The sequence below is a fragment of the Ovis canadensis genome, chromosome 4 (genome assembly GCF_042477335.2).
Source record: "Ovis canadensis isolate MfBH-ARS-UI-01 breed Bighorn chromosome 4, ARS-UI_OviCan_v2, whole genome shotgun sequence".
NCBI classification, from domain to species: Eukaryota; Metazoa; Chordata; class Mammalia; order Artiodactyla; family Bovidae; genus Ovis; species Ovis canadensis.
The window spans coordinates 43563937-43576335 of record NC_091248.1 but is presented as its reverse complement, the minus strand read 5'-3'; the positions used below and the strand labels follow the sequence as shown (position 1 = coordinate 43576335).

At 37.6% G+C, this 12399-nt stretch overlaps 1 pseudogene; it reads left to right on the top strand.

The window, feature by feature from the left end:
* The window catches only part of LOC138439235 (large ribosomal subunit protein eL6 pseudogene), a 79583-nt pseudogene extending 69050 nt beyond the window's left edge, over positions 1–10533 (top strand).
* Positions 10534–12399: the final 1866 nt, after the last annotated feature.

Genomic DNA, 12399 nt, shown 5'->3' with positions numbered 1-12399 from the left:
GAGATAGTGGAGGACAGAGGAGCCTGGCGTGCTGCAATCCATGAAGTTGTAAGGAGTCGGACACGATTTTGCAGCTTAGCAACTGAACAACAAAGGCTTTGCTTTAATATAAGGAAGACTTTTTCAGCATCTCAATTGACATAGATATGATACTTTGTTGACAAATAAATGCTTCTCTTACTAGATGCTGAGGCATAATTCGTTTTTATTGAGGATATGTAAGAGAAGAATTAGATATTTTCTAAGTTCCTATAGTGATAGGAAAGAAAACCATTTAAATTTACAAAAGAGCCTCTTAGTTTTTGACTTAAGAGTTCAATTTGTGGAGAAGTGGGGTAGATATCTTATGTGACACTCTGTATTTTAAATTTATATGAGAAAGTGGCAAATACAATGGAAACAAATGATTGTCAATAATATTATTACTTTCCAAAACACCTTCAGATCATGATATGGAGTTAGTATAAACTCTTACATCTGTCACACCTCTGAAGGGAAAAAAATATTTATAAGTACTGTCTTAAAGAATTATAAGTTCCTAAAATTTAACCAAAAAATAAACCAGTACTAAGCAGAGAGCTAAGAAAAGAGTAAGTTATTTATAAATAATTGTTGAAATAAAAATGAATTAATCACATTAGTAAGTTTTAGTGTTAAATGGATTTTGTAGTATATTAAATGTTTTTAAATGGATAGTCCCTGTTTGGTTTTTTACACTAACACCCTATTAATTAGAACATTTGATTACCTTATTCTTGAAACATGCCAGATAAAGCTAACTTAGCTCTTCTTTTTTAAATCTGCCAAAAAATTTATCTAACAAACTAACATCTGTTTTGCGTTATAGTGTGGCTCACTCTCTTTCTGGGCCTCTGCCCTCAATATGCGCAGAGTCAAGAACTCACACTAGTACACGGCATTGTTATATTTTGCCTATGCCATGCTGCTGCTGCTAAGTCACTTCAGTCATGTCCGACTCTGTGCGACCCCATAGAGGGCAGCCCGCCAGGCTCCCCAGTCCTTGGGATTTTCCAGGCAAGAACACTGGAGTGGGTTGCCATTTCCTTCTCCATATATGTATATACATGTATAGCTGCATATGCAAATACTTGTATAATATTTATGTGTATCTATATTTAATACAGAGAGAGCAGGGTTGTTGTTAGCTGGATCTTCTAAGATAATAAGACTTGACAGTTGCTGAGTATTTACTGAGTGCTCAGCAATATGTCAAGTGCTTTAAATGCTTTTCTTTCTAAATGTTCATGAATGTTTGAAGTCCTATTGTTACCATCATTTGAAAGATCTCAAAGCTAATATGTGGTAGAAGTTAGGTTTATAGTGTGAACTTCTGGCTATTCACAGTGTGATTCTGGCTATTCTTAACCATTGTACCTTATGACCCACGCAAAGACAGTCTTCACCATTTCCATACCTAGACACAGATTCATGTCTCCATATCACAGTATGCTCCTATGTTTATCTATCTCCATGTCTGCAGCAGCAGCAGCAGCAGCAAGAGTAGTAGTTGTCTAATGGGGGCAATTTTGCCCCTGATATAATCAGCAATATCTGGAGACTATTTTCATTATTATATCTGAGAGAGTATTATTGGCAGAGGCCAAGGATATTGTGACTCTCCTAAAATACACAGACCAGCTCCCCACCCTGACACACACACAGCAAAGAATTTCCTGACCCAATATGTTAATAGTGACAAGATTGAGAAACCCTCAGCTGGAGAGGTAAATATTTGAAGAGAAATGTAAATGTTTATATGTATATTTTTACATAATTATGTTTATTTAGAGAACTCTTTGAGTTGTTAGAAGACAATGGCCTTTAAAATGTTTTAGAATTCTCTTAACAGATTATTTTGACCCACAAAACACATAACTTTACTTCTAATTCAGAGAACAGTATCGCCATGTTATCCCTGATACTGAACTGTGTTATATGTCCCAAATATCTTGACTTAGTGTTGTCGACTATGCTTATTGAAAACAAAAAGAAAACCAAAAAACTTCAAGCATGTACAAGAAACCTGCCATGAATTGATCTTTATCTTAGTCTATATGGTATTATTTGACCTATATTGTGTTGAGAATGAGGGAAAATAGCCAGCAGTAAATAAACAAGTCTTCTCTACACAGTCATTTATTGCTTTTAAACTGTTTGAGGCTATCTCCATTCCCTTAGTTGGCTACAGCAGACCACATTTCACAATTCAAAAGGACCAAGTCATCATCAAACTGCAGTGCCGTCTGGCCTGTCAAATTTCTAGTAATATAAATTTCCTTAAATCAAGTTTAGTTCTCAAATTTGCAGTGTGAGTCACCAACAGCCATAAACAACTCTGAAAGAAGAGTTATTGAGAATGAGAAAAAGAACTAAGATGTATGGAAAAGTATATGAGTATAAATTGATGCATATGCAATAGTCAAAATTTGATGTTTTCCTCTATAAATATGGCAATTTCACATAGTTAGACCTAAATTAGTTTTGGTACTTGAACATATAAGGCACAGTGGCCCTGCAATTAACTTGTTAGTTGTTCAGATTGTGGTTCTACATCTTATTGCTTCTGAACTTGAGACCATTGTATAACCTGTTTAAATCTCAGTGCCCAGAGCCTTCAGTTTGCACATTTATTGAATAAGCATATTTTATTTGTCTTTACAGCAGCAGGGAACTTGACTATTTTTTCATAATTCCATTCCCATTCATTAGACAATGTTGACTAGAGTGGTTGTGGTCAATATATTTTGAACATTTGTTGAATGAATGAATGAATGCATGAAGAATAATAGCATTTATCTCATGAAATTGTTATGAAGCTTCAATGAGATTATGTATGTTAAAGTCCTCAGTATATATAATAAATGTTAAATGTTAGCTGTGATTATTATTAATTCAAACAGAAAAAAGATTACAGATAAGTTTCAGAAGTCATCTTCATTTTGAAAATACACTTTTTGATTCATTTTCATTAAACTTCTCTCTGATCCTGGTGAATTTGTGTGTCAGAATCTCATACCACACTTTGAGAAATGTGGCCCTAATTCTTTTGTGCATATCAGTTCAGTTCAGTTCAGTTCAGTCGCTTAGTCGTGTCCGGCTCTGCGACCCCATGAATTGCAGCACGCCAGGCCTCCCTGTCCATCACCAACTCCCGGAGTTTACTCAAACTCATGTCCATTGAGTCGGTGATGCCATCCAGCCATCTCATCCTCTGTCGTCCCCTTCTCCTCCTGCCCCTAGTCCCTCCCAGCATCAGAATCTTTTCCAATGAGTCAACTCTTTGCATGAGGTGGCCAAAGCATATAGCACTGTGTAAATTGTTTAGTAAATGAATAAATAAATAATTTCACTTCCCCTTTTCTCTTTAGTATTTCTACTCTAGGCTGTGAGAGATTAAATTGTCTTCAAAAATATCTGTAACTAGGCAGGTTTCCATTGCAAATAGACACAGTTCCAAGAAACCATCTAGTATCTTAAGGTTTTAGCCACGTTCTCTCTTACAAAGAGTCCCATGGTTCCTTGGCCACAATGACCACATCAATCTTCTTGAACCATGTTTATCTTGGGCAGTATCACATCTCTCTGTGCATAATGTAAGGGTGATGATGGTATTGCAGTATTCACTGATTCATAACTTGTTTAAAACTGGTATTCCCTATGGTAGACTAGGGAGTATTTTTCAAGCTTTTGAGAAAATAAAGCAGTTGGGGCTTCCCCAGTGTCTCAGATGGTTAAGAATTGGCCTGCCATGCAGGAGACCTGGGTTTGATCCCTGGGTTGGAAAGATCCTCTGGAAGAGGGTATGACAACCCACTTAAGTATTCTTGCCTGAATAATCCCCATGGACAAAGGAGCCTGGTGGGCTACAGTCCATGGGGATGCAAAGAGTCGGACATGACTGAGCGACTAAGCACAGCACATTAATGAATGAACTCTCAAAATTTTAACTCATCTTTACTATTGCTTTATCTTGTTTCACTGAAGTTGTTTTTAATACAAAATTCCATATCCTGCAGCCACCCGTGGACCATGTAAAATAGTGGTTAGTATTCAGAGTTGTCTAGTTTCATAATCATTTGTAGAATTTAAAATAATTACACTTGCTAGGCTCAACCCAATGGAAATTGTAGGTATAGGAATCAGTAGGTATAGGAAGGGGGTCCAAGTGTCTATATATAGATGACATGTTGTTGTTGTTCAGTTGCCAAGTCGTGTCTGACTCTTTGCGACCCCATGGACTGCAGCACACATCAGGCTTCTCTGTCTTTCATTATTGAGTCAGCTGTCTCATCCTCTATTGCCCACTTCTCCTGCCCTCAATCCGGATGGTGTAACACCTTTGTTTTAATCTTTTCCTAGAACAGGGCTTCATTAAACTTAAGCTGAATACTAATTACCTGTGGAACTTATTAATGACATGGATACCCAGGCCCTATCCTCACTGAGCCTAATGAAGTAGTTTCAAGATAAAGCAGCCAAATCTGCATTTTAAGTAAGTGTCCAGGTCAACTTGTGTTTCACATTCTCTTAGCACATTTTAAGAAATGTGGTCTTAAATTTTTGCACATGTAGCACTTTGCAGATTGTTGGATGAATGAGTGAATACATGCACTTGTTAAAACTGTTGTGAGGCTTAAAAGGGGTATTGTAGATAGTGTGCTAATTAAATACACTAAATGTTCATTGTTAGCTCTCATTATGATTTATATGTAAAAGCATAGATCCAGATGCTTGGAACCTTTTTTCTTTCTCTACATTTATCATTATTATTCTCATCAGTTTTACCCTTCAAGTCTAGTAAGTCAAAATTAACCAAATAATTACATAAATTATTATTTGACTCATTATGATAATGTAATAAGTTAAACATTTAAGATACTATAGTAATGAATAAAGGAGCTGGGCTAAATGAATCTAGTTTAAGAATTTGGGAAGGTTTTCTGGAGAAAGAAAAGTTAATTTTCGAACTAGAACTTGATATGATAAATAGGAATAAGCCAGGTAAAAAAGTAAAAGAAGAGTCTGAAGTGGCAGGGACACTACAGCCAAAATCCATTTCTTAGTAGAATTGCTTAGAGATGGACAAGAGAAGATGGAGGCCACAAGGAGACTGTTACATTAATCCATGTAAGGGATGATGGGGACCTGGAGTAGGAAGCAGCAGTATTGTGGGTATAATGTGGAGAGATTAATAAATCATATGGTTTTCAGTGATGTATTAGCTGAGGGCAGGGGATGAGGAAATAAAGGTGTTGGGTTGATTTCTACATTTCTGGCATAAAATGATGAGTACTGGTTCTTAACAACATATAATCACCTGGAAGCTTTTGAAGAAAAAAAAAAAACCCACACCTGGATCCCACTTCTAGTTATTCTGTATTTGAGTGGGGCTCAGGCATAAATGGTCACTAATAGGAGCTACTTGTTTTCTGATAGTGCAGTATTTGGTAGATTAAAAACTGGAACACACTGAGGAAAGTACAAAAGTTGTCCTTTACTGAATCAGATAACATTTTCTTTACTTAGTTCTCAAGAAAATGATATTTTTCCGTATGTTTAATATGGGTAGCCATTCCCTTCTCCAGGGATATATATATGTATATACACACACCATAAATATATTAATGTATTTGAAAAATATCCTTTAGAAAAGAAAAATATTTATTTAGTTAATAGGCACATAGGGCAGTTATGTTTATTGCCCCTCAGCTCCAGATTCGTCCTTTTTTTTCTTCTGCTGTGTGATAAAAGTGGGCCTGGTTGAACACTGTAATACAGAGTGTCGAGGGGACAATAGAGGAGAGGAGTGGCCTTCTTCCAGGTTCAGGTGTACTCGTTGAGTTGAACTCCTGAAGGGTGAATCGGCTTTTTTCAGTGGTGTTCAGGCATCAAACAGTAAGTGGCACCTCCCCAGCCTCCCTCCACACCAACCCCATCTTGGGTGGTTTCCAGCAGTAAGTTTGATGGCACTCCTAAGGGCAGCTAGCAAGTGCTATGGATTCACCAGCTTGTTTCCCAGTGAATCATCAGTGACCCTTTCTCATACCCCTGCTACTTCCAAGTGACTTTCTATGAGCCCAGATAGAACCCAAACTGGCTTTCCAGTGAGTCAATAACAAGCTAAACTTGTAGCTTCTCAGCAACCCTGTTGGGTTGAAATAACCCAGCCAACTTTTCCAACAGCTAGTGGGATTCAACTGTACCCTCTGTAGTGAGATCTGAGTCCTGGCTTTGAGGAAGGATTCTTTCCCTCCAAGTTTGTCCTTTCCTTGAGTACTCTCCCTCGGTAGCACTGAGTATCCCTTAGAGTCCACATACCCACCCCCTGACCTTTAATCAATTCCCTATTACTTCAGTTTATTGTTGCTATTTCTTTATACTAAAATTTCCCTCTTTCAAATACTGTGTAGTTTCTGTCTTCTGATTGGAAAGTAACTAATGTTTTAGAGAACTAAGAAAAAACATTTTATCTGGTAGGCAAATTCAGTTTTTGCAAGTACAAAGAGTCTAGGAATTGAATAGACTTTTGGAAAAGACTTAAAATGAAATTACTGAATCATTTTCTAATTCTGAATATGATCCCTTTGGTACATGAGAGTACTTCAGGGAATTATTGTGAACGATAACAGTGGGGCAGAGAAAGCATTCATAATTCTCTCAGTACCTAGAGATAGCAAAGACACACATGGAAGTTATCCAGCTTTGGTCTTTTATGTTGAAAATCTTGTTTGAGTTCTGTTTTATCTCTTAGTTCTTTGCATATTGGCCAGAGTTCTTTGTATCATTCCATGAGAATATTATGACATCTTTCCTTCTCTCCTGGTCCATCTCTGTGTGTGAAAGAGACTAATCTGTAGTTGGGAGACACTGTTTCCCAAAACTCCGTCTCCACGCACTCCTGCCCAAAAGCAAAGTCAGTGTTGAGGAGCCTTGTTACATGAAGACTAAGGTTTTCTTTATTCCCCTTCTCTCCTTTTCTGTTGTGAGCTGCCTTCTCTCAAGTCCTTCACTTTATTCCCTATAGTCTCTCTAGTTAGGTACATCTTTCAAAACCTATTATTCAAAGGATATCTGTCATACTTTCTCCTGTTTATTTGTCAAACTTTCAGGCATTTCTTATATCTATAGTATCTACTCTAGATTATCTGCTTTTAAATCTTCAGGTCAAGATTTCTTTGAATGTGATCAGTATACAATGTATTGGATTGACAAAAAGTTCCTTTGGGTTTTTATGTAACGTTGTACAGAAAAAAACCTGAACAAACTTTTTGGCCAACCCAATATAAAAATGTAGATTCCTGGATCCTATTCTAGAATTACTGAATCAGAATCCTGAGAGAGCCAGGATTCAGAATAATGGATTTCTAACAATGTTTCTTCCATCCTAAAATGCTAGCTTCATTAATAATAGTTTAGTGTTGCCCCCAATAGATATTTGCATATCAGTGTGGTGCTTCTAACTATGAAAGCCATTTTCCATTGATTCTAGTACAGATTAGAACAGAGTACAAACTTGGACATTATGTTATTAGGGACCTCGGAGCCTTTGCATGAAGGTTGACTACAGACTCCTTTAGCGCTGGAGGCTAAAGTCCCTAGGCTCAAAGGGTTGTGAAGGGTGGGGTTCACATTGAGCTGCTGAAAGCAATTTTGGGGTTGTTTATTTCCATTCCAGGCAGCACAAATGTCTATAGAGTAGTGGAATAATGATGGAAGTTGCTGATACTGAGGAGATCCAGAAGCTGTAAGGCCAGAGTATTGATGGGCTTTCTATGGACACAGAGAGTGTCCAGGATAGAGAGGATGTGGAAATGAATAGAGAATTCAGACACAGGGGTAAATGTATTTAGTTTTGTCTGTGTGAGGAAGTGGGTGTGGGACACAAGATGGACAGATACTTAGTGTTCCTCTAACTCCCACAACTCCCAGAAATGTCACAGTAATTGAATAATGCTTTATCAAAAATAAATTATTTGAAAATGTCTTGTAACTTCTGTACAAGTATTGTACTGTGGAGTCAAGTGGTTGCCAAATATAGCAGCACATCACAATCATCTCAAGTGCTAACTTAAAAATGTGGATTATTGGATCTTACCCCACTTTTTTCTTAATTTATTTATTTTTATGAAGGATAGTTACAATATTGTGTTGGTTTCTGCCAAAAATCAACTTGAATCAGCCATAGATATACATATGTCCCCTCCTTCTTGTGCCTCCCTCCTACCTCCCACCCCATCCCAGCCCTCTAGGTTGTCACAGCACCCGGGGCTTCTCATTATAGTGGCTTCTTCTTTTGTTGCAGAGCATGGGTTCTGGGGCACGCGTGCTTCAATAGTTGGAACAAATGGACTCAGTAGTTGCAACTCCCAGGCTCTAGAGCACAGGCTCGATAGTTGTGGCCCACAGGCTTAGTTGCTCCTTGGCATGTGGGATCTTCCCGATCAGGGGTCAAACCCCTGTCTCCTACATTGACAGGTGGATTCTTTACCACTGAGCCACCAGGGAAGCCTGGAATACTTATTTTTATAAGCTCTCTGGATGATGATTATTCAGTTAGCTAGAAATGTAATTAATAAATGAATGAGTTCAAGGAAGTGGGTTAACTTGGTTATTTGTAATCCTGGACTATTTAGCAACCTAAAATTATCCTTTCTCTACCCATACATTAGACAATTCGTTTGCTGCTCTGATTATAAGAATGAGTCCCAATAAATCATTGAAATTCTTTAATTATTAGTCTTTTCCTCTTTCTGTTGAGGTTTTTAACCCCTCATTCATTGAACCAATCCATATTGAAGACTTTTTCTTCAAGTTTCTCTGTCACCTCATACCAATATTTTGCAGAGGAAAGAAAGTGAGACATGTTGGAAAAGTGCATTTGTTTTGACTAGTATTGTACAAGTAGCTGCTGAAATCTTTTTATCTTTCTTTTGAAATGGATTCTGTCTCTAGAAAGTTTGTCTCATTCTGCCTTGCTTTTCATTCCCCCTGTGCTAGATTATTTCATAAAAGTGGCACTAAATTAAAGGGATTCCCCCTTGTGGCAAGTCATTCAACTATTACTCAATTCTTATCATCTCAGTGTAATTTTAACTGTTAGGAAGTATTGGTGCACGTCTTAGTCTGCCATTTACTGGTTATTTGACCCTGGCCAACAAACTTAACCTGTCTGATTTAACAGTATCATCATAAGAACAAAATGTTTGCCAACTTCCCTGTTAATGTATAGGCTTATTTTGTGCAATCCAAAATACACTGTGTAAACCGCAAAATAAAGTAAATATTAGTTGATGAGATTAAGAATAATGAGAATGATAGTTAGCAATTTTCAGCAGGAATCTCTGGTTTTGGGGGAAGCGAGTTCTATTTTCGTTTTTCCTTCTTACTGCCCCATGTATCTTTTTTTTTTTTTTTTTTCAAGCTCAAACTAGAAGTTATTTGATGACTTCCCTGGTGACTCAGTAAAGAATCTGACTGTAAGGCAGGAGACATGGGTTCTATCCCTGGGTTGGGAAGATCCCCTGGAAAAGGGCATGGCAACCCACTCCAGTATTCTTGCCTGGAGAATCCCCAGGGATGAAGGAGCCTGGTGGGCTGCAGTCTGGGTTCAAAAAGAGTTGGACATGACTTAGAAACTAAGTACAGCACATTAATGAATCAACTCTCAAAACTTTACACTCACCTTTACTATTGACTTACCTGTTTCACTGAAGTTGTTTTTAATAGAAAATTTCATACCCTGCAGCCACCCCTGGACCATCTAAAAGAGTGGTTAGTATTCAGAGGTGTCTAGTTTCACAGGATTCAACTGAGTGACTAAGCACAGCACAGCACAGAAGTTCTTCAAAGTTTTATGCCATACAATTCCATGATAGAGTTAGGCATGTTATTTAAATTATGTAAATTCTCACTCTCTTTCCTAAATTATATATAAAATTCATAGGCACTCTTTCCAGTTGGTAATGACAAGAATGATGGTACTTGAGTAATTAAACTTCACAAAACATCTAAATATTATCCTCCTGAAGATGTTCCGGGAAAGCTAGTGGGCCAGATAACAAAAATCTCTTCAGTCAGCATGTTAGAAAATTCTGAGTTAGCATCAGTCTTAGGACAATTTTGACCATCCTTACAGCAATGAGAGTGATTTTCCTGAAGAAACTGGATAGTGACCTGCTGCTTGTGACTGGACCTCTGATCTTCAGTCTAGTTTCTCTGCATAGAACACACCAGAAATTTGTCATCACCACCTTCATCAGCAGTGTGAAAAGCCCAAAGCATCTCACTCATGCTTACTTCAAAGAACAAAAACTTCTTAAGCTCAGGCACCAGGAAGACAAGATCCTCACAGAGGAGGAGAAATAAGAGTTTACCGAGCAGCTCCAGGCTAATCAGAAGGCCATGGACTCGAAAATTCTGCCAAAAACCAAAGGTGTTTCTCAGCTCCAGGGCTATCTCTGCTCTGCATTTTGTCTCCCAAATGGAGTTTATTCTCACAAATTGGTGTTTTAAATTTCTTACATAAACCTAATAAAATAACTAATACTAAAGAAAAAAGAACCCACTGGAATATAGTTTCCAGCAGATTCATTCATTTTTTTTCTTTACTGGAATAAGAAAAAAGTCTCAGAAAAGGAAGTTAGGTGGAATGCTTTTGTGACTCAAGAGCTTAATAGTTTAAGGGAACATGTGAGAAATCTTTCAATCAACAGGACTTTCCATGGTTACCACTAGTGGGAAAGATGGTTCATCCTGTTTCTCTAAACAGATGCCCTGCTGTCCCCTCTGTATCATCGGTCCCAGGCACTTTGAGTTCATAGAAGCTTTCCTGATAGATGTTCTCATCATTCCATGGAAATAGGCAAGACTGTGTGGGAGAAGATCATAAGTGATGTAAAATGTGAATAAGCAGCAGCATCTTTATTGTTGGGTGTATCTTCCGTGTTTAGCAATTCTTCATTTTGCATATAAACTCAGAAAATATTTATGTAGAAGTTCACTGTGCTGACACACTTCTTCAGTCAAAATAAACAAGGGAAGAAAAGCAAGAGGACTTGGATAATATAAAATCAGTTTTTGGTTTTATTTTAATCCAAAATAAACCTGAAGGAATGTTAATGAATACCCATCCTTGGATTCCTTCATTCAGTAAATATTAAATGAGTTGTTTCCTGTATATTCTTCCATTTATCTATCTACCTGTCTTCTGAAGTAATTCATACTTATTTTGTAGTCTGTTACCTTAGGTATTATTCTTAGTTATATGGGACTGTACAATAAATTTCATCCAAATATAGCAGCTTATAAAAATAGACATTTATTATCTTCATTTCAGGGGTCTAGATGCAGCTTAGTGGGGGATCTCTGGTTCAGAGTCTCTACAAGATTATAATCCAATGTCCCCTGGGGCTGCAGTCGTCTCAAGGTTCTCTAGGTGTAGGATTGACAGCTCTCGAGCTCACTTATGGTTCATGTGGCTGTTGGCTGGAGATAACACTTTCCTGTCACATGGGCCTCTCCATAAGTCAGTCCCCAACATGGTGGATGACTTTCCTCAAAATGAGCAAGTATGTTAGTCACTCAGTCATGTCCGACTCTTTGCTACTCCATGGACTGTAGCCCCCCAGTCTCCTCTGTTCATGGAATTCTCCAGGGAAGAATACTGGAGTGAGTTGCCATTTCCTAGTCCAGGAAAAGTGAGCAAGGGAGAGAGCAAGAGAAAAAGAGAAAGACAGAAGCCAGAATCTTCTGTAACTTGTTATTGGAAACAAAACTGTGTCATTTTTACTTTATTCTGTTTGTAAAGAGGTGATACTATGTCCAGCCAAGGTTCAAGAGAAGAAGATTATACAAGGGAATGAATAGCAGAGGTAGGGATCACTGGGAACCACCACAGTGCTGTCCCAAGGATACACAATATGGTTCCTTGCTTTTGAGGCATTTGCCAGCTGTAGAAAGTAAACATATTTACAAAAGAGTAACTTACAAGGCAGTAAGTAGATCACAGAGTTAGTGGATAGCAGAGATGTTCATAGGAGGAAGTCTGTTTGAGGCAGTCAGGGAAGTTATGGTATAACAGGCTTCATATTTTTGGCCTGGTTGTATGGATAGACATTGGCTGTGTCCACAGAGAAAAGATCCTTGAAGTTTCAGCATAAGCAGTCGCAAAAGTTGGAAGAATCTTTCGGATTTAAAGTGACTTAAAATGGCTAAAAGTGATATGCAATCAATAACTGTATTTTCTTTAGGATAAAGTTTAAACACCTTACTGTTTTTTTTTTGTGTGTATATATATATATATATATATATATATTAGTATATATATGTGTATGTGTATATATATATATGTACTAGTATATGTGTGTGTATATATATATG